Below are 22,413 nucleotides of genomic sequence, written 5' to 3' on the forward strand. Positions count from 1 at the left end.
CATATTTGGCAGATGGACGTCACACACTTGCCACAATTTGGAAAATTAAAATATTTGCATGTTACAGTTGATACTTCTTCCGGATTTTTGATGGGCTCCCTTCATTCCGGAGAAAAAACTAAAGATGTTATAGCTCATTGCTTACAAAATTTTGCCACTGTGGGCGTTCCAAAACAGTTAAAAACAGATAATGGTCCTGGTTATATTTCTACCTCTTTTAAACAATTTTGCTCATCATTTGGCATTACTCATATAACAGGAATTCCATACAATCCACAGGGACAAGGCATAGTTGAAAGAGCTCATCAAACTATTAAAATGTACTTACTAAAGCAAAAAGAGGGAATTGGAAAGGGGTATATGTCACCCAAAGATAAACTTAAAATAACCCTTTTTACTCTAAACTTTTTAAATTTGGATTCCTCAGGGCTTAGTGCTGCGGAAAGGCATATGTGTCCAAAAAATGTACATAAGCCTAAGGTACTTTGGAAGGATATTCTAACAGGACAATGGAAAGGTCCTGACCCAGTGATTGTCTGGAGTCGGGGTTCTGTTTGTGTTTTTCCACAGGGAGAACAGCAGCCGATTTGGATTCCAGAGAGATTAACTAAAACAATTTCTACAGGCCAAAAGGAAGATGATTTGACTCAAATCCATAACAGCTGATATCCAGAACTCCAGTTTGGCTATTCTTACATCTGCGACGGTGATTAACCAGGATGTTTTTTTCAATATTTATTTTATTATTTGCCTTTTCCCACATCATAAAGTTCTATTTTATTTTTGAGCTCATACAGACCTAGGATAATGTTTTTCTGATCAGTTTTATTTTTTGACTGTGGAGTTTTTAAGCATTGCAATGGAGATTTCACCTAGGTAAAGCTACAAGGCCTTTACTATTGTCTTATGTGTTGTATGTTATGTGTGCACACTTCTGTTTTGTGTTGTATGTCTGTATGTGTGTATGTCCATATATCATATATGAGGAGCGCTCATGAATAAATGGATCCAAATTTTTTTTATTCATGTGATTTTAATGGTTTAATTTAGATTGGGTAAACAGCTGTTGAAAATTGTTTTAATATGTGAACAAATAAGGAGGTTAACAGATCTGTTTGTTTACTTTCACCTTTCCTTCTCATTATATTTAATAATTCTGTTCAGGATAATGTAAATTGTTCAAAAAATTGTTTTCTTAGTGCCTGTTGGAATGTTACATAATTTTTTTCTTAGCATCATTGCCAGAATTCCTATCTTCATCCCAGTGCCGGTGAAGACAAAGATAAAACCAAACTACAGCTTCTTCGATAGTTATCACAACAAACTGTAAAAACTGATGCATCAATGAATAATAACTCAACAAGTAATGCTCAGTTAAGGAGTTGATTTACTTTGGGAGGAAATGGACATATTGACAGATTCCTCTGCTTTGAATTGCTTGCAGACCTTGCCTGGACTATGTATCATTTGTATGTATTGTGAACTATCTGTTGGTACAGCGAATTGTGGTAGTGCTGGAGTATTTTTGCTGATGGTGTCACCGGTGGTACAATTTTTCAAAGGAGCCCTCAATTGGCTTAGTGTCATGGCATTTTGCATCCTCCTCCCTTCTACTAGTGCTGGTCTAAAATTTGGGGGCCAACAGAGGTGAGGCAAAGAACCTCACCCCCCACTGGTGCAAAGGCCTATCCACAAGTATGGCTGTATGCTGGACCGGTAGTCAGTGACGGGTATGATCCAATTGCAGTGGTACCAACCTAAGACAGGAGGCTGACGCCTAGAGGTCAGTTCATCCGATGACGGGTAAGGACCATATGTTGAATTGGACTGCCTAACAGGCACGGTCCCTAAGCCACATTGCTTGTTGTTTAATTAAACAAAAAGGGGGAGATGCTGAGAGCCACGGCCGAGTCTGTATGGCCCCTGGCATTTTGCCAACAGTATTGATTGACAGGCGAGGCATTACTATCCGCCTCTGCCGCAACTTTTGAGTTCTCGCACTATTTTGGAGTTCTCATGGGGATTTCCGGGGATTCCCCGAGAGTTCCCATTGGTTGGGGAAGTGCAGGAGGAGGGATTTCCGGGAGAGATATTTTCCGGCTGGGGGTTCCTGGACAAGCCTCCTGGCGCGTTCGGGAGGATTCCCCGGGAGCTGTGTGAAGTGTTTTCCTGCAGTTTAAAAATAAAGTTTGTTCCTGCTTCAGTGGCTCGTGATTTGTGCCCAGCCAGACTGCGGCAAAAGCTAAGGGAAAGTTTAACATTTTCTCCTACATAACCCCAGCCAGTTTGTCTATGACAAAATTACTTTATTGAAACGCTCAGGCATGCACAAATGGAATGTACTGTTTTTCTAACTGCTAAATTTTTGAACCAGTGGAAAAATACTTGTATTCAAGTCACTAACTATACTACAATGCATCTCAACACTGCAATCACAGACAGTATGTAAAATCATATTTGTGAATAATAAACTCAATTCAGTTATTTTATGGGAAACATATGAAATTTCAAATATGTAAAGAAATAAGAATAGTTTAAGCACATAAAGTAGAAAAGTAAGTATTGTGTAAAAATTATTCTCCATTTACTCAGATTTTTATTTTATGATCTATAGATAATCTAAACACTATGGAATCTAATGTATAGGAGAGACCACACCTAAGTAGATAGAGCTCTGCACTTAATAACAACAGAAATCAAGGAAAGCAGAAGATTTCAATTCTCTAAAACCATTATGAATATTAGAATGAAAGAAACAATATTTCTTGTACTAACAATGGCACTGAGGAAGGTGGAAAAAAAAATCAAACCACTTTCTCAATATTTCATCATTTACTCAAGAGTATTTGGCATGAGGAAGGAAAGTCTCAAAGCAATGAAATTTCTAACTGTGCAATCACATGCTCTAGAGCAGAAATCTTTTAGAACACATATGTCCATTTGTGGGCCAATGGTAACCTGTTATCTATCAAGCACAAGCACAAATGCTATGACTGTGGCACCTGGCACATAAAATAAACTCAATCAGTCCATGGAACAAATAAATGAACGAATGAGTGAATGGCAGCATAAAACAGAAGAGAGAACAAAAACATTTCTTACCATGACTATTTCTTGATGATCCTCCTTGTTATCACCAGCAAGTCCCTACAGGCTCTTGCCTGATTATACTCAGAAACACCCAGGCACACAGTTCCAGTTGGGAATGCGAGGCAAGCACTTTGCGGTTTTGCCATTGAGCTGCTTCCCAGCCCATTCATTCATTGTCAGCGTGGGAATTTGGGGCTGCTTCTATGAATGAATCTACTATGAATATTAAAAAGAGACTGACCAATGGCGTTAGTATGTGTCCAACCCAATTAGCATAACTTTGGGCCAATAGCATTGGTCCTTTTTTCAAGTCCTAATTAGCATAAGTTTGGACCAATAGCATTGGACCAAGCGCTATATAAACCCCTTGCAGGTTGTTCAGACGTAGAGAAGCAGCGGAGGCCATCGAGGTTGGTGTCCTGGATTTCGCCGGACTTTCGCCGGACTTTCGCCGGACTTTCGCCGGACTTTTTCGCCGGACCTTCGCCGGACCTTCGCCGGACCTTCGCCGGACCTTCGCGGGACCTTCGCCGGACCTTCGCGGGACCTTCGCGGGACCTTCGCCGGACCTTCGCCGGACTTTCGCCGGAGTTCCATGGAAGTTTCACCCTGGTTTGGTTCCCAGAGGTGATTCTTCGACTTCCAAGAGACTGCTGAAAGAAAGAAGACATGGTTGAGGATCTGCTGGGGTCTGCTGCAGCGCTGGATGGAATGGCCCGCCATAAGGAGGTAGGTAGGACTCCTCTCTGCTGCGGAGGCCTCCCCACCCCGCACGCAGACCCCCTACCTGCCAGCTAGAGCCATGGAGTCTCATCTTCAAACTCTGGTTTCGAGGTATTGTTATACGTTAGGTAATTAGCGTCTAAATATTGAAATTTGTTAATTTTAATTTCTACTAGTGAAAATTATGAGACTCATAAATAATAGAAAAATATTTCCCACAGTTCTGGAGGTCATAAGCGGGAAAAGTCTGTCCCAATAGTTATGTCATCATTTCACAGAATAATGGTGGAGACTAACTTACTCTTAAAAGCCTTTTTTCTTTCCATTCATTTGAAGTTGATTTCAGTGCTATCAAAATGTTTAAGGGAACCTAGGAAATGTTTCATTTTGTTAATTTTCATTTATTGGTTGTTTTTATTATAGAATCCATTTTTAAAAAATTATTTAAGTTGTTAATGGTCCATTTATTTTATTTTATTTTTTAATTCAGTACTGAGAATTAAACCCAGTGCCTCACACATGCCTAGGCAAGTGCCCTACCACTGAGCCACAATCCTGGCCCATAAAATTCAATATTATATAATCAATATTTGTATAAGTAAGATACCTTATATATTTAGAATTATATTCTTAGGATGTACATGGTGGTGGGATTCACAGTGTTGTTTCCACGTATACACATGGGAAAGCTGCATTAGAGTCTTTCCACTGTCTTTCCTTTGCTTATGCCCCTCCTTTCCCTCCATTCCCCATTGTCTAATCTACTGCACTTCTGTCCCCATCACCCCTCCTATTGTGGGTTAGCTCCCACATATCAGAGAAAACATTTGTCCTTTGTTTTTTGAAGACTGGTTTAGCTTCAGTTACCATGAGTGTCTCCAGGTGGCAGATATTGTAGTCATATTTTTTTCTGCAAATTGGTATGTTTTCTTTAATCTTCTTTTTAAAAAAAATGTTCTAATTCTACAGGACAATAGGATGCACTTTGACATAGCGTACATAAATGTAGTATGATTTCTCATGCTTCTGGTTGTACAGGATGTAGCATCACACTAGTCACGTATTTGCATATGTACTTTGGAATAAATGTCTGATTCATTCTACTATCCACTCTACCCAGTGTACCCCTTTCCCTCTCTTCACTTCTCTGTGCAGTCTAAAACAACTCTATTCTTCCCTACCCCCCCCCCCCCCCTTACTGTGATTATCATAAGCATATCAGGGAAAATTTTCTGGGATTGGCTTATCACTTAGCATGATAAGCTCCATCCATTTACCAGCAAATGTCATAATTTAATTCTTCTTTAAGGCTGAGTTTATTCCATCCTATATATGTGTGTAAAATTGTTTATGTGTGTGTATGTGTGTTTGCATTGTGTGTGTGTGTGTGTGTGTATATATATATATATGTATATATTACATATAATATATATATATTATATATATTATATATATGTATATATACACACACACACACATACACACATATGTATATCTATACTCATACACACCACATTTTCTTTATTCATTTATCTGTTGAAAGACACCTAGGTTAGTTCCACAGTTTATCTATTATGAATTGAGCTGCTGTAAACATAATGTGACTGTGTCATTGTAATATGCTGGTTTTAAGTCGTTTGGTTATAAAATGAGGAAAGGGAGAGCTGTGTCAGATGTTGGTTCCAGTCCACGTTTTCTGAGGAATTTCCATACTGCTTTCCATAATGGTTGCCTCAATTTGCAGTCACACAAGCAATGTGTGCGTGCACCCTTTTCCCCACATCCTCCCTAACATTTATTGTTACTTGATGATTGTATTCTTGATAACCATGTTTGTCGACTGGGGTGGGATAAAATCTTGGAGAAGTTTTGATTTGCTTTCTACTAATGGCTAAATATTGAACATTTTTCATGTATTTGTTGCTTCTTCTGTGAAGTGTCTGTTAGTTCCTTAGCCCATTTATTGATTTGGTTATTTGTTTTTTTTGGTGTCATGTTTTTTGAGATCTGCATATATCCTGGAGAATAATGCTCTGAGGTGCATGTGGTGAAGATTTTCTCCTATTCTGTAGGCTCTGTTTTCACATTATTGATTGTTTCCTTTGCTGAGAAGAAGCTTTTTAATTTGAATCTATCCTGTTTATTGATTCTTGAAATTCTTGGAATGTAGGAGTCACCTTAAGGAAGTCAGATCTTAGGATGACATAGTGAAGATTTAGGCCTACTTTTTCTTCTATTTGGCTCAGGATCTCTGTTCTAGTGCCTAAGTTTTGATCTATATTCAATTGAGTTTTGTGCAGAGTGAGAGAGAGGGCTTTACTTTTTATTTTATGTGGCTTTCCAATTTTTCCTGCACCATTTACCATTTGTTGAACAGGCTTTTTTTTTTTTTTTTCTTAAATGTATGTTTTTGGCGCCTTGGTCTAGTTTGAGATAACTGTGTTTTTGTGAGTTTTCTCTGTCTTCTATTCTGTACCATTCATTGGTCTCTGTGTTATTTTGATGACAATACAATGCTGTTTTTGTTACGATGTCTCTGTAGTACAGTTTAAGCTATAGTATTATGATATGTCTTCTCTCTTCTTGCTTAGTATTGCTTTGGCTATTCTGCATCTCTTATTTTTCCACACGAAGTTCATGGTTGCTTTTTCTAGTTCTGTGAAGAATTGTTTTAGGGATTTTGGAATTGAATTAAAATTTATGATCAAGCACAAATTAGTTAAAACTGTGAAAAAGAATCCCAGCTCACCATAGACCTGACAGTTGTCTGGTCACTGGTGTCGGTTGATCCAGCCACTGTCTCCTGCACACTTGATGGTTGCTAAGCTGAGGTTACTTGTTGCATTTTGGTGTTAAGGGTGTCTTAGAGTTGAGTCTACTCTGCATGTTGGTACTGAGGTCGTGGTTCAGCCAAGCTTTGCCAATGCACAGCCTGGGATACTTTTCTGGGTTTTTTAAACTTTTAATTGTGTCTGAAAATTTCTTTGGGTCCTTTAATCACTTTGCTTGATCAACGTCTGTGTGCTAGGCACTATACTAGGTGTGGAGTACAGAGTGAATAGGCCAAGTCCTTGCTTCCATGGAACTTAATGAAGTTAGTAGGATAATCATAGCATCTACCTCAAGGTTATGAGTTATGTAGGCATTTTGAGGTCTCAAATAATTTTCCATCCAAGTTCTACCTTTCCTCAATTTTTAATCAGAACTTGCCTTTTGACAAAAAGTTAAAAATCTCTCTTAAGATTCATAAGATACATAATTTATATCTTTTAGGCTTCAAATCTAATATCATTCATTTTCCAAAAGAGCAATATTGGGTCAAAATTGTATTTAACCTTAAAGTAGACTTGCAACATGGTATATAAAAACCTAGAAATAAAAAATGATATTGAATAAAATTTTAAAATGTAAGTGGTCAGCTTTTATTTCCATGCACACGTGCAAATTTTGATATGGCCATTTTCAGTAATTAAATAGGCAGCCAAGTTAAACATCATGAATATGAATGGCAATGTATTTGTGTAAGAGTATGTGTCTGAATTGTAGATGAACCACCAGTCTTGTGTGTGTTTATTGTGGAATTTCAGATAAGAATAGAGAAGGAAAGGATGGGTGGCAGAATTCTGGGAAAAAAGGCATTGAACCATCATTGGACTATACACTTGAGATTCTCTTGACTTCTCACCAGTGCCATTGACTTTGGAGTAAGAGTTCCACTAATTGGAGCTCATTTTTGAAAAATTGGCCATTCAGGTATTAATAAGAGGCTACTCTTTAAATAAAATCAAAGGGGTGTGCCTTTGAATGGAGTCATTATTTATGTGCAATCCTTGGGCCCAGTCTGCCTTTTTGGGATAACCATTAGATTGATATAATATGATGTGTTCCTGAACCCAGAGGTGAAATTCCTGTCCAGGCCCCTATTGATAACACTAATAAAGTCCAGTGACATTAAGGTGAAAATTCCAAAAAATCTCAAACAAACCTATGCTTTATCATTTATTCTGTTTGGGACTCAAAAATTAATAATAATGGCACTGTCAATAGAAAATCTTAAATATATTCAAGTCTCTGCAAAGCTGACCACCTCAAGTAGTACTTATTCCCAAAACTCTGTGTTCCATTTTCTTGGCTTGATTGTTTTCATAGTCGAGTTTACATATGGAAACTTCTAATGTGCTAATTTGTTCATTTTGCTTACTGCCTGTTGTTTTTCCTCTAGAATGTAAGTCCCAAATGAATAGGAACTGCACTGGTGTTTTTTTTTTTTTTTTTTTTTTCTTTGTCTTTCTAGTGTCTGGGAGGACAATGCAGAGCAAAGAGCAGTTCCTCATAAATATTTGTTAAATGAACACAAGAAGAAGTGAATTTTATTTATTTATTTAAGATAAATTTATGTTTCTCTGTCCCATCAAACTTTAATGAGTTATTTGGTCACTGACTTTAAACATTATCAGAAAGTTCAGTTTTCTTGAGTCTTCAAAATATTTTTTAACAATTCAAGCATAAAACATAAAATGCATGATTAATGACTCTCTCTTAATAGATGAAATAAGAGATTCTTTGACTTATTTATGAACAAATGAACAAATTGGAACAAATAAGAGCTTTAAAGTTAATTACTGAGATAACTGACAAAGGGTCATTTTACAAGCTCTAGCCTGAAGCTGGGTCTAACTGCCATCTCTGTACAGTTCATCCTCCTGCAGTGTAACAGACAATCTGCCTGTCATCACAGAGTAGGTGGCCAGGCAGGACTGTGGGTGTGGATATGGGGACTATGTCAGTTGTTAACCAGGGCCCACACTGCAGTTACCAGGAGCTAGTTGGTATTAAGTTGCAATTCCACTGGACAGGAACCAGAGAGTTTATTTCACCCTGAAAGCAAAAGCCATCTCCTTTCTACACAGACAAATCCCCTTAGGGTAGGTGGGATTTGTTCTGTTAATTCATCTACCATGTAAAAAACAATGGGCTTGATGCTGGAGATAGTGTTCAACAAGACAGACAGAGGCCCTGCAGCCATGGACAGGACTTTCTCGATCATAATTTTCAATGTGTTTATTCTGTTTATAAATCCTTGTCAGGAGAATTAAAATACCCATTTCTGCTTCTTTTAGGTCCTATGGTCTTTTAAATTTCCAAAAAGTCTTAATTTTTATATTCTGTTAAATATTAATATTGAGTGGAACAGCAGAATAGAAAATATACTCAAGTGGATAGAAGAGGGCTTTTTCATGCGTCTTTACCATCAATTAGCTAGTTCACCTTTCACTCACTGAAGTTCATCCCTGGTTGAACCTTAGAACCATACAGAGAACATAAAAAAATAAAGCTTTAAAAACCAAAAATTAAAACAACCTCTCACACACAGTGTTCAGATCCATCCAACCTCTGATCAATAAGAGAATCTCCAAAAGTAAGGGCCTGGACTTCTATGTAAGCAAATCCATTTGTGCTTTCTAAATTATAAGATTTGGCCAAATTCCCCTCTAAGCTGATTTCCCTTTTTTAAAATTAACTGATTTTGTCTGAATTTACAGCCAAGCCATTGAGCATATTGTCAGGAAGTTTAGAAAACTGTAGCATAGAATTTTGATGAAGGGGCACCATTAAGTGAGCATATTCACTTGACTTTTTTCCTTAATATTTCTTTTTACTTCCTACTTCTCCTCTTCTCAAGAGCATCTTTTTCTTTCAAGGACTGTGAGTTGAGACTATGCAGGAAAATCTGAAAGACTCACAAACATCAAGTTGATAGGTTTCCATCTCCTGAAAAGCTATCTACTGGAAGCTGAAACTTCATGACAGTGGGGAAAGCTCATGAAATTCACCAGCCTCTGCTCACAACACTGTGGCTTTTCTTGTTAAAAAAAATTTTAAAAGAAAAAAAGTTATTCTCGATGTTCCTATCATGCAGCTTGAAATTTAATTCTGAATTCAACATTCCTAGTTCTAAGAGGTACACTAGAAAGCAAGAGTGACTGCATAGATCAGGTTAACTCTTCAGTTGAAGTGACCAGGGGGTGCAGGGGATACCCCATAAAATGCCTAAGGAGTGCAGCTTTCCTGTCATCCAAGGCTTCCTATCTGGGAGTTCTGCATGTTTTCTGCCTCTACTTTAGGGCTTGCATGTAAAAACTGGAGAGGTCTCTGAAGACTTCTGTTTATCCTGAGACTTGGTTCACATGAGAGAATGTCCTGGAAATTCTTGTCTGTCAGCTCAGAGGAGGCAGAAGTAACCCACATGCATAAAATAGGTGCTTCATAATTACCTCAGTACTTTAATCTCTTTGTGGGCCATGGGACTCCTAATTAGGGTCCCTTCTCCCCTTTCCTTCAGAGCCAACCCCCGACTCCCAGAAACACATGCACAGGCCTCTCATATTTCAGTCCTGCCTATAATTCCATTTTGTGAGAGGCATTATTTCACATTATTTTCTTCTGGATACTAGAAAACTCTGCCCTCTGGTTTTTAGGCATTAGCTTCGTTCCAGGGCCTCCCAGAACATATGGTTGACAATTTCAGTTCTCTCTGAGTAATTTATTTTTAAATATTCAAAATCAAGAAGAGGAAAAAATAGCTAAAGGAACTCAACAGAGTTTTGGTTTGACAGTAATTGGAAACCAGTGATTGGAAGCACTTGGTACACTATGTTCCACAAAGGGCTTTTTCAATTTTATTTATTTATTTTTGGCTGCTTGCTGAGATCTTCACTCTTTCAGTGCTGCTTAAGAAAACACAAGTGTCAAAATGGTGCTGAAGTATTTTCCTAACTGAAGGAAGAAGTTTGGAAAAAACAAGAGGTCCACGTTTAGTTAACCTAAATTTCAAATTTTAGGAAAGAATCCTCTCCTTGGTTAATCTAGGGTCTGCTATTTATTTTCCCTGACAATAGAAGATGACTGTGGAGGTAATTTAATTTATAAGCATGGCTCAAAGAATTTTCTGGTTTATCCTTGTTGTATGTATTGGTTAACATCTCTTATCTGGAGTCTTATAAGAATCCTGGTAGGATCTTGCTGGATTTAATTGAGTTTAATGAAGGAACTGTTTATAGACACATGAGCAGCCCAAAAGCAACCAGACAACAGCTGGGTCAAAGGACCCATCAGAGAAAGCTATTAGTGGAAAATGAAGGCAAGAGCTAGGGAAGAAGTTTTGCCCAATAGAAGCCACAATCCTAGGTAGAAAGACAACCAAGGTCAAAAGCACTGTCTACCAGCAAGCTAGTGGGGGGAGTAAGTGGTCCAACCCCCTTTCTGCTCTTTCCCCTTCCTCTGTCCTGCCCTGGATCACAGGGGCTGACTGCTATAAGTACCTGAGTTCTCTGGCTTCCCAACTGGTTGGGTCATTTAGATTCACTGGTGGGAGATGGGAGGGAAGGGGGAAGGGAGAAGCCTTAGAGTTTTCCTCTCCCTGTCTCCTTCCCAGCTCCAATGCCTACTGGACAGGTCCATCCCAATTTCAGCTAATGCCTGGTGACCTGGTCCCTGGGCTCCAGCATGGTATCCTTTTCAACTTAGGAATGGAAGAGGGAGCATGTTCTTTCTGTTGTTAATCTCTGGCTTGGTTCTCTGTCCTACCTTTATTCATAGTTGGTCTTCACCTTTGAAACTCATCCATAGCTTTCATTTCCCTATTTAAAAAAACAAACAAACAAACAAAAAAACTAAACATGGCTTATGTTTTTGTGCTTGATCTTGAGAAATGCTTTATATTTTTAATTGTTACTTCGAATGGTATTGTAATTTTTATTATATTATCGAGAATCTATACTTGTTGTCTGTTTGGTTATTGATAGTACAGACTTTATATCTGCCAATCTGGCTGTACTGTTTAATTTAGATGCTTTAGTAATTTAAATATTAATCTTTTGTGTTTTAAATATTTCTTTTTCTTTGCATACACCGTTGGAAAAGACCCTCAGGTCCCATGTTCAATGGTAGTGATGATAGCACACATTTTTTTTTAAATCATAATTTTAATTAAAGTGTATTTTGGAGATTTTTCCACTTTGCTGTAATGTTTGTTACCGTTTTGTAGATACGTGAATGTTCACAAATTTAGGAAGTGTCTCCATTTTTAGTTTTCTGAGAGCTTTTAATAAAAAGTTAATGTTGAAACTTCACCATTGCTTTTTCAGGACCTATTGAAATAATTACAATATGTTTCCTCATTTAATTCCTTAGTATGGTATGTTGTATAGATAGATTTCCCAATGTCAAAACTTTCCTGCATTTACTAGGAAAAATCCAGCTTACTTATGATGTTTTTCCTTTATAACTCTTTTAATTATATTAGCTGGGAGGTTTTTGATCTGTCATCTCTTTAAGTAACTTTGGATTCAATCCATGTTCACAAATGCAAAAGGGTATTTAATTATCTTTTGTCTATGTTCCATCTTATTAAGGTGTTCAAAGCTCTAGCTTTTGGTTTTGTTAATCTTTCTATTGTTTCTGTGTGTTCTAGTTCTTTAATTACTTCATTTATCTTTATTTTTGTCCCCATTCTAGTTTATTTGAATTTGTTCTATTGCTCTTTTGCATTCTCTTTCATTGTTCATTTTTTTTTTCATTATTTTTATTAAGTTTCCTACTGCATATCATTTTACCTGTGGCCTAAACTTTTTTTTCCTATTTTTCACCCCTTAGCGTTTTTAGATCTTTCTTATGATTTTTCCCCTTTGTGGATGGGTTATTTACTATTAAGTCATTTATTTCCTATATGTGAAGCTTCTAGGTTTATTATTTTGTTATTGATTTATAATTTATTTCCTAATGGACAGATTATGCTAGATATCAATATTTAGTATTGATACTAGAGTATAAAGTATCTACTTTTGAAATTGATTTAGCTTTGCATGGTGGAACTCTAAATAATTCTTTGTGAATGTTCTCCATTCCAAGAAATAAATACTTGTTTGGTATCAAATTCCATGTAGATCTATATGTTAGTTTTGATATTTTTAGTATTAGTTATGCTATGTTTAGTGTTTTCTATTTTTGCTATTCTTACTTTATTTGACTCTGAGAGGGATGTGTTTAAATCTTCAATTCTAATTATCAGTATATTCATTTTTCATTTTATTTCTCTCAGTTGTTGATTTGTAACCTTTAAGTCTATTGTCTAAGGGGTACATATGTTCATGACTTTCCTATCTTTCGGTATGCTTTTCATTTTTCCAGTGTATAGTGTGGCTCTGTATCTTTTATGCCTTGAGTTCTGTTTTGTGTGATATTAACATACTCAGGTTTATGTTTGATTCATTTTCTGGGTTATTAATCTTGTTGTCAAAAAGGGACTCACTTGTATTTATTTAAAAATTTTTGAAAATTTGCTTTTAGATGTAAATGGTATGAAATAGGGATCCAATTTTATTTACTTACTTTCTTTATGGAGTCAACCATCACAATTTCCCCCCACTGACCTGAAATGTCAGCTATTATATAACAAGTTTCCATATACATGTGGGTACTGGTTCTGGGATCCCAACCCCGGCCCATTTATCTATCTCTGCACCAAAATATCCAAGTCTTTCTTGCTCATTTTATAATCACTTTTACTATCAGGTAGAAAAAATTCTACCAAATGTTCTTTGGAAATATATTAGTTCTTTACTCTAACTTACAAGTATTAGAAAATTTGTCAAAATATAGAAAACCTTGTTCTTTTTTTTTTTAAATGTATAGAACAAACATCTTGATACTTTGAGGTCTTTTATTCACAAACATGTCCATTCTCATTACTTATATGTGTGTGATATATATATAAATTTTTTTTTTAAATTTATTTATTCTGATTTGTTACACATGATGGCAGAATGCAATTCATTTCATATTATACATATAGAACAAAATTTTTCAAGAAACTGATTGTACACAGAATATTTTCACACCATTCATGTCTTGTACATGTTCTTAGGGTAATGATGTCTAACTCATTCCACCATCATTCCTACCCCCTTATCCCCTCCCTCCTCCTCCCTCTCCTTTGCCCTATCTAAAGTTCCTCCATTCCTCCCATGCTCGTCCACATGGCCATTATGTGTCTGTGTCCTCATATCAAAGAAAACATTTGGCCTTTGTTTTTGTTTTGGGATTGGCTTGCTTTACTTAGCATTATTGTATTCTCCAACTCATCCATTTACCTGCAAAATCCATGGTTTTATTCTCTTTTAATGCTGAGTAATGTTCCATTGTCTATATATACCAAAGTTTCCCTATCCATTCATCTACTGAACAGTATGTGGGTTGGTTCCATAATTTAGCTACCCATTCTCCTTATTTACTCTGGTACTCTTTAATGTTATTCATTAAATTTTCAGGATTCTCAACACAATGGTGCTTTATTTAGAGAACTGGATGAAGCCTGTTCCTACCATCCCTTTCAGGTTTTCTGTAGGGATGAAATGATAGACACATGGCAAAGGGCAACCTCCATATAAGATGCTCCAGGCCTTTACTGTTACAGTTGGTTGTTTCTAGGGACTAGAGGCAAAAGCCATGCTATAATTTGGATATGTGTATCCCACAAAGGTTCATGTGCTGGATGTGTGGGGCCAAGTAGGGAGTTGAGGTGGTGGAAGCTTTCAATGGTGGGCCGAGTAGAAAGTAAGAACAGTCCCCTCACAAATGGATTCATGCTTGCTCTTAAGAGTTATGTCTTGTGAGACTGAACTAGTTCCTACTAGAATGGGTCATTCTGAAGCAAGTTCAGCTTTCTTTACTCACTCTCATGCTTCTTCTTCCATCATGTAATGTTATCTTCCATGAGGCCCTCATTAGAAACATGTTCTTAGACCTCTAAATCTGTGAGCAAAGCAAACCTCTTTCTTTTCTGAGGTATCTAACCTCAGTCATCTTGTTATAGCAACAGAAAATAGAATAAGACAGGAACCTCATCAAGCTCAGCACAACTCTCTACTACTTGTAATAGCTCTGATCCCCATCTTACTATATCTTGGCATTTATTGTTGCAATATGATTATAAAAGTGCTTCAGGAACATCCCTTTGAAAATCCAGAAATGCAGAATTGTGCAGAGTATGTCATCCATTTTTCTTATTGTCCCAGGTCCTGTAGGGAGAATGGACAAAGGATAGAGTGTCCACCTCTATTTTCCCATTCTTTTGAACAGGAGGGAAGCTATGCCACAGGGCACAAAGCACCAGTGGATCACCATCTGGTTTTTCTCCATGTAGTTTCATCAGCCTTATAGTTAGAAGCTCTTTCCAAATGCTGGCCTTAGATAAATTGTATTAATTTTCAGCATTGTTCTAAGCTTTTCTAAATCTCTGGACTTCAAAAGTATTTTCATTGGAAGGCAGAGAGGCTAGCTCAACACCCTTTAAAATGGAAACGCCCAACTTTACCAGTTTTCACATGAAATAAATTTATGTGCTTTGGCCACATACACAAACACAACACCCACCAAATATTGGGTGTTGAAATTGGAGTTTTCATGCATGTTTAAATAAGGTCCATATTTTCAACCATGACTATTCTTTCCTTTTTATGGGCATGTCATCAATACCATGAAAACCCTAGAGGCAAAATAAGTGAAGAGATGCATGCCAGAATCACATGTGATGTTGAAATGAGGTCAGCTGTCTATAATAGTCTAGCTAAATGCTTTCCCAAGTGTAGAACATTTTGTTTTGATGAACAACTGTTGTTTGTAATTAATTATATATAATATATTATGGTAATCTAATGTCAAATTAATATTTCCATTGTTTTCCAGTACTGGTAACAATTCATCAAAATACGATTTTTTTATATATATATTCTGAAGATCCAACCAAGTTCTAGATTGAAAAAAAGAAATTCACCCTCTTCAGGGTCAAAACTTGTCTTTATAAACTCTTGCATCTGAATCTTGCCTTGTTATAACCACATACCTGCATTTTAAGAACACAGACATAGGCATTTACTGAAATTCTAGTGAACGTTTAAAACTTTGTAAACCTCATCTTTCTAATACAAAAAAATTAAATTATAAGAATACTTTTTTATAGCATTCTTCTAACATTATTGAGCCTTACATAGCATAGTGCTATGTAACACTTCTTAATAATTGGCTACTCTTAGATATTATTGTCATTATGAATTGAACAGTAGACTGAAGTTTTCTTTTGGTTGTAGGTATTCTAGAACTGTGTTTTCCAAACCAAATGATACTACCTACTAATCACCAAATCAAATAACTGAGGGAAAAGGCTACACTTAACTTATTTTGGTGAGGATTATCCTAGAAGGGACTTCGAAAATCATAAAATATGCCTGCTTTGGAACTCTTTAAGTAATAGTAGCTAAATCACATTGTGGTAGTGCTATTAGTCTTATATTGAGAATAGAAATATGCACAGCTTTTAGAAACAGGCAATCCATAGCCATGGCTTAATAGCTTCCATTCTAAACCAAGCAGAACCAGGCTTTTACTAAAACTTAAATTGGGATTTTTTTTTTCCTTTCAAGAATTTCAAACATTTAGATTCTATTTCAAATACAAAATGGAGGAGTCATTCCAATGAAGATATCTGCTGGTGGCGTGTGAATTCAGAACAGCATTCTGATGGACAGTGTTTTTCTTTTGAATGGTTTTCCTGAAGAGTGGCTAAAGCTCTTACGTATGTGAGCACCTTGTGCTATGGGAGAAGTGGAGGAAGGCCATTGGTGGCAATGTCTCCTATCTTCTGCTACAAAATGTTAAAAAATATGGATCCAAACCGGGCACCGTGGCTGGAGTTACCCCTGTAATCCCAGCAACTCGGGAGGCTGAGGCAGGAGGATAGTGAGTTCAAAACCAGCCTCAGTAGAAGTGAGGTGCTAAGCAACCCAGTGAGACCTTGTCTATAAATACCTGTCTCTAAATAAAAGTACTAAATTGGGCTGGAAATGTGGCTCAGTGGTTAAGTGCCTCTGAGTTCAGTCCCTGGTACAAAAAAAAAAAAAAAATCTGAATCCAAATATGTGTACCCTACTTATATATAACTGCATCTGCCCTTTTCATTGGAATTTGATTTAGTGATTCACAGAGGTCCTTTGATCATCCCTCCCAGGGGTCTTACCTGTACTCTTAAGTCATTTATTTAATTATTCCTACCAGCCACATGCACCTATTGCTCCTATTAACTATTGCTACATTACAAACTACCTTGAAACTAAGTGGCTTAAGGGAATAATTATCTTATTTTTCCATGATTATGTGGGTCAGGAATTAAGCCACAATTTGGTGAGGCAATTCTTGGTTAGGGTCTTTCATTGGTATTGAACTAGTCTGGTCTAGAGGGTCAAGAGGTGCCCTTCAGAAAGCCTGTCAGCTCCGGCTCAACTGGGAATTCTTTCTCCATGTAGCATCCTGTTCCTCAGGGGGTCTCTACAGCAGCAGGGTAGATGGACTTTTTAATTCAGCCCTGATAAAATCCCAAGAGACTATTTCAAGAGAACAAGGTAGAAGCTATAAGGCTTCTTTTGACTTAACCTCTGAAATCCTGCAGGATCATTTCTACCCCATTCTATTGGTAAGAATTGAGTCACAGGCCTGGCCTAGATTGAAGGAGAGGGTGGATGAATACAAGAGAAGTAAGAATGCTGCAGGCAGGGTTGATGGGAGGGCTATCTTTAGAGATTAGTCTGAGAAGCGTCTAGATAAAAACCACTCTTGAAATTGGACATAATTCCAATGATGCTGTTGTCACCCTTATAAATTGGCATTGTGAAAACTGCCTCGTTAGTCTCCCCTTTACCAATCTCTGTTGATGTCAACAGCTTGTATTAGTTATTCTGTGGAGTTGTCTATGTTAGAAGTTGATGGACCTGAGTTCATTTCAAGACCTTGATTATCACGTATCAATTGATAGAAAGTCTAAATTGGCAACACGGAGGCTCTGCTTACAGGCTGCACCCCGACTCCCATAAAGCTCTAGCTGGAATACATAGCTTGTCCAGTTTCATTACTGTATAGATTAGTCTGACTCATACTGAATAATTAACACCCATGCAGCTTTATAAGTTACTGTAATTTAGACTTTAATAATTATCATTCAGGATCTGATGTCCGATGCTGTTTAATATCGAAAGAAATTTTTCCCCATGTTCCTGCTTCAGTCCTTCTCCTTATAGTCTAATCTATTGTCAATCCTTCAAAACTCTAAGACCCATCGTGACACTTCTCTGATTGGAGCCCTCAATGGTCGCTATTAGGAAAATGCAGGGTTTTTATGATGATTCATGAGGCCCTATACGACTTACCTCTTCTTTCTCTCTCCTCTTACATTCATTCAGCATATATTTATTAAGTGCTTACTGTATGCTAAAAGAAAATATGGGAGCAAACAAAACAGAAAAAATAATTGTTCTCTGGAGTATCCCCTATGTATTGTTCACTATTCTCCATTTGTGCTGGTCTTCCTGTTGTTGGTGGAACATCTCAAGCATGTTTTCATTACAGGGTCTTTGCATTTTCTGTTTTCTCTGCTTGATCTCTTAATTCATTTAGTTCCTTATGTTCAAAGATCACTTCCACAAAATCTATTTCTTGACCACTCTATATAATGTAGAAGTCACCCCCATACTGCAGTCCCTACTCCCTTTTATCTTACCAATATTTATTACCATATGACAAACTTATATCAAATTGCTTATTTGTTCTTTATCTCTTTCAACTCAAATGGAATAACTGAGGACAGGATCTATCTATGCTTTTTAATATTATAATGTGTTCCCAAAGCACAGTAGGCTTTCAATAAGGGCTTGTTGAATGAGTTTTGGATCCAGTAATACAAATTTGTTAACAAAAAGCCAGACAGCCCCTCAGATATGATAAGCCCCCCCAGTTATATGTTTTTTTTTTTTTTTTAAAATCTGAACTGTTCAACTGTCCAGACTAGATTTCATTTGGTATGTTTCTTCTCCCAAGGTTGAATACATTATAATCTATATTTATCTACAGTAGCCTAAGGGGAGAGGGAGTAGGAGCCCCACTCTGTGGTCCTATTGAAGCAATTAAAGTCCTCCCTTGGACTTTACTTAGAGAAAAAATGTATGGAAGAGGAAGAGGAATCTTGAGTCATCTTAAGATTTGTCATATTTTGTATTCATGCATTACTCTCCTAATTTATTCTGTTAGGCAATGAAGCAGCAAATGTTGGTTTACTTTAATTAAAAGACCTACTCAAATTAAACGAACATCATTTAAAGTTACATTAAAGACACCATCATATAGTAATTGCAACTATACAAACATAATGGAGAACTGGGCAGCAATTTTTTAAATTTGCCATTGATAATGCCCAGATTGATCAACTTAGGCACAAAACCCCACTTATTTGTCACCCATAAATTCAGACAATGCCTTGCTATGATGCCTTGCTTCTGTAGACAGATTAATTTCAATCTTTTTCACCTTCCACTTTCAAGTTACATAGGATTTTGAGTTATTTAAAAAACATTAACTCCAAAAAGAAAAAAAAAAAAACTTAATGGTGCTGAGTTATTCCAGTATATCTAAAACAATATAGGAAAAATTATAATCATTAACCACAAAGGATATTAATGTGATTAATAATTTAATGGAAAGATCAGCAAGCTAAGGCTGCAGGACTCACCCTGTGAGTTGTTTATTTTATTTTTAGATGTTGATGGACCTTTATTTTATTTATTTATTTATATGTGATGCTGAGACTTGAACATGGTAGGCAAGCGCTCTAACACTGAGCCACAACTTCAGCCACAAGTTGTTTATTAAAACTAAGAGCTAGGAATGGCTTTTACATTTTTAAATAGTCAAGAAAAATAAAGAATATTTTATAACATGAGAATGTTATCTGAAGTTCAACTGTCAGCATCTGTAAGTAAAGTTTGATTAGCACACAGCCATACTATTACTTAGAGTTCATCTATATTGGTGGCTTCTTTCACTCTAAAACAGAGGTGAAGAGTGGCCAGAGAAATTTGGTGGTCCATAAAGGCTGAAGAGAAAAGTTCTATCTTTTTGGAAAAAGTTCTCTGACCCTGATTTAATGCATTGTTCTCCCAATTTTTTCAGGAGATCATGTGCATTATTAATTGAGGAATAAAAATGAAGTGCAGATTTTTTTTCCTCCAGGACTTTTACTCTGGACTCTAGAACAGTTTCAGGGCTCAGACTCACCTGGAGGGGAGCAGGAGGCCTCACCAGGCTTAGGACACACTGACTCATGCATGTGGAGAGCTTCACTTTGTCCTAGTCAGTCCACTAGGGTATTAATTTCTTGTGCATCGCATCTCATTCACAGTGTGCACAGTTTTTCTCAGGATCCATTCTGTTGCCATTCTTGCGATATTTTTAGTTCCACTTTTATGTTAATATGGTGCTTCAAATAAGCTAATATAATTTAAAGAGACAAAAATCCACAAAGTAATTGTACAGATTAAACAACTAGCCACGTAGAACAGATTTCAGTATTCATAAGCAAAATTGTTACTAGTTTCCCATTAATTTAAATCTGAAGGGAAATGGGTGCTCAGTCATGAATTATTCTGGGGGAAAATAAGGGGTTGGGCTTGTGTGTGGAATAAGACAGGGGACCTTGAATTCCAGTGCATTGCACAGAAACAGCAATGTTAATCTGTATGTTTGACATCTGTCACTCTGTGTCAAGTCTCAGTAAGGATTTTGACCCAAATCCTCTAAAACCAGTTAGATATGCTCCTAGCTAACTGAGTGACCCTCACTCAATCTTTGCTTTCTCTTCTTGGTTCTTTTTAATATTGTTGTCACTTATTTAATATGAAAATGTTTTTACTTTATAAATGTCATTGTTATTTTCTTCAGGGATTAATTATCCAAAGTTTAAATTTAAAATACTTTCTTATAGCTCACATGAACAGTAAATATATGTTAAATAACTAAACATGACTTGTATGACATTTGAAGTAAGGGGAGAAAGTGGAATATTTTTGCAATCTCATTCTAAATTTGATCTGGAAGAATAGTCATTTCAGTTTTATGGATTCGTTTTATTTTTAGTTTTTCATAGATTTAGTTTTTTAGATTTAGATTTTCATACATTTAGTTTTTTTAGGCAAGCCTTTTTCTGATTAATTTTTTGGGGGGAGATACTAGAAATTTAACCTAGGGATACTTTACCACGGAGTAACCTCCCTCGCCCTTTAAAAAATATTTTCGAGACAGGGTCTTACTTATTTGCTTAGGGCTTTGCTAAATTTCCCAGGCCACCCTTGAACTTGTGATCCTTCTGTCTCAGCCGCCAGGTTGCTGGGATTACAAGCGTGTGCTACAGTGCCTGGCTTCTTAATGAAATTTTTGTTGAGAAAATTGTAAATTCATGTGTGGTTTTAAGAAATAATAGGGTGATCTCATATACCCTTTAGCTAGTTTCTCCAGTGAAAATATTTTGTAAAACTATCGCACAATATCACAACTAAAATATTCACATTAATACATTAATACAGGCTATCTATCTTTTTCTTGTTTCCCCAACTGTACTTGTAATCCTGTGTGTGTGTGTATGTGTGTGTGTGTGTGCATAGTCCTATACAATTTTACACATGTATAAAATTATTCCTGCTCTATTTTATTTTTAAGAAATTAATATTGGACAGGCATATCTTTTTTATTTTGTACTCTCAATTCTCAATGTTAAATTTGAAGGGAGTTTCTTGTAAAAAGCATATCCTTTTGTATTTCACAATCCCTGTTTCTTGACTGGTACATTTGAATCACTTTTATATTTTGGGTAATTACTGATCTTTTACTGATTAAATGTGTCATTGTGTTTATTTTCTGCTTTGTTTCTTCTGGTTCTCATTCCCATGTTCTCTTTTCCTGCCTTGCTGTGGGTTGGTTGAACATTCTCAGAGCTCTGTTAGGTTTATTTGCAGTGTTTTGGGGTGTGCCTATATAGTTTCCACTGTGGTTTCTCTAGGTTTTACCTTCTGCCCTCGTGACTTATTACCGTCTACTCGTGACAACATTTTGCTACTTGGAGAGAAGCATGGAACCTCACTTAGTTTCCCTTTTACCTTCTTCACTTCTAAAATTATCATATTGAATATTAGATGTTTTATGAATTTTGTTTCAAACATGAAATATGACTAAAAATCACAAGGAGAATGATAGAAACATCACAGAAATCTGATGATATAAATGTTGGACCTTTTCTTTTTGTCCCACAGATTCCTGAGGCTCTATTCATTTATTTTCCGATTTTCTTTTAGTCCTCATATTGTATGACTTTCATTTTTTTGTCTACAAAGTCACTGATTCTATCTTCTGTCACCTCCTCTCTTACTATTCAGCCCATCCAGAGCTTTTCTTAATTTTCGTTATTGTATTTTTCATTTTTATAACTTCCACTTGGTACTTTTAAAATAATGTCTCTTTCTTTTCTGAGATTTTGTATTTTTCCATTCATTTCAAGGGAATTTGTACTTTATTGTGAAAGCCTTTTTATGACAGCTGGCTTAAGATCCTCATCAGAGAATTCTAATTCATCAGTGGACTGGCTTCTTATTCATGTTGTTATTGTCTTGGTTCTTGATATGATGAGTGATTAATTTTTTTATTTTACTCTGGACATTTTGTCTATTTTGT

At 36.4% G+C, this 22,413-nt stretch overlaps 1 long non-coding RNA gene across 1 annotated transcript; it reads left to right on the plus strand.

Annotated features, from left to right (window-relative positions):
• The first annotated feature begins 2,254 nt into the window (after nucleotides 1-2,254).
• LOC131425030 (uncharacterized) lies at nucleotides 2,255-22,115 on the plus strand. The gene is made up of 2 exons (XR_009228828.1): nucleotides 2,255-3,342; nucleotides 3,464-22,115. It is a non-coding gene; the product is annotated as an uncharacterized LOC131425030 (long non-coding RNA).
• The last annotated feature ends 298 nt before the right edge of the window (nucleotides 22,116-22,413 follow it).

The sequence above is a fragment of the Marmota monax genome, unplaced genomic scaffold (assembly GCF_021218885.2).
Source record: "Marmota monax isolate L192 unplaced genomic scaffold, Marmota_monax_Labrador192_F-V1.1 WCK01_AAM20220418_F8-fsc01835, whole genome shotgun sequence".
Classification (NCBI taxonomy): domain Eukaryota; kingdom Metazoa; phylum Chordata; class Mammalia; order Rodentia; family Sciuridae; genus Marmota; species Marmota monax.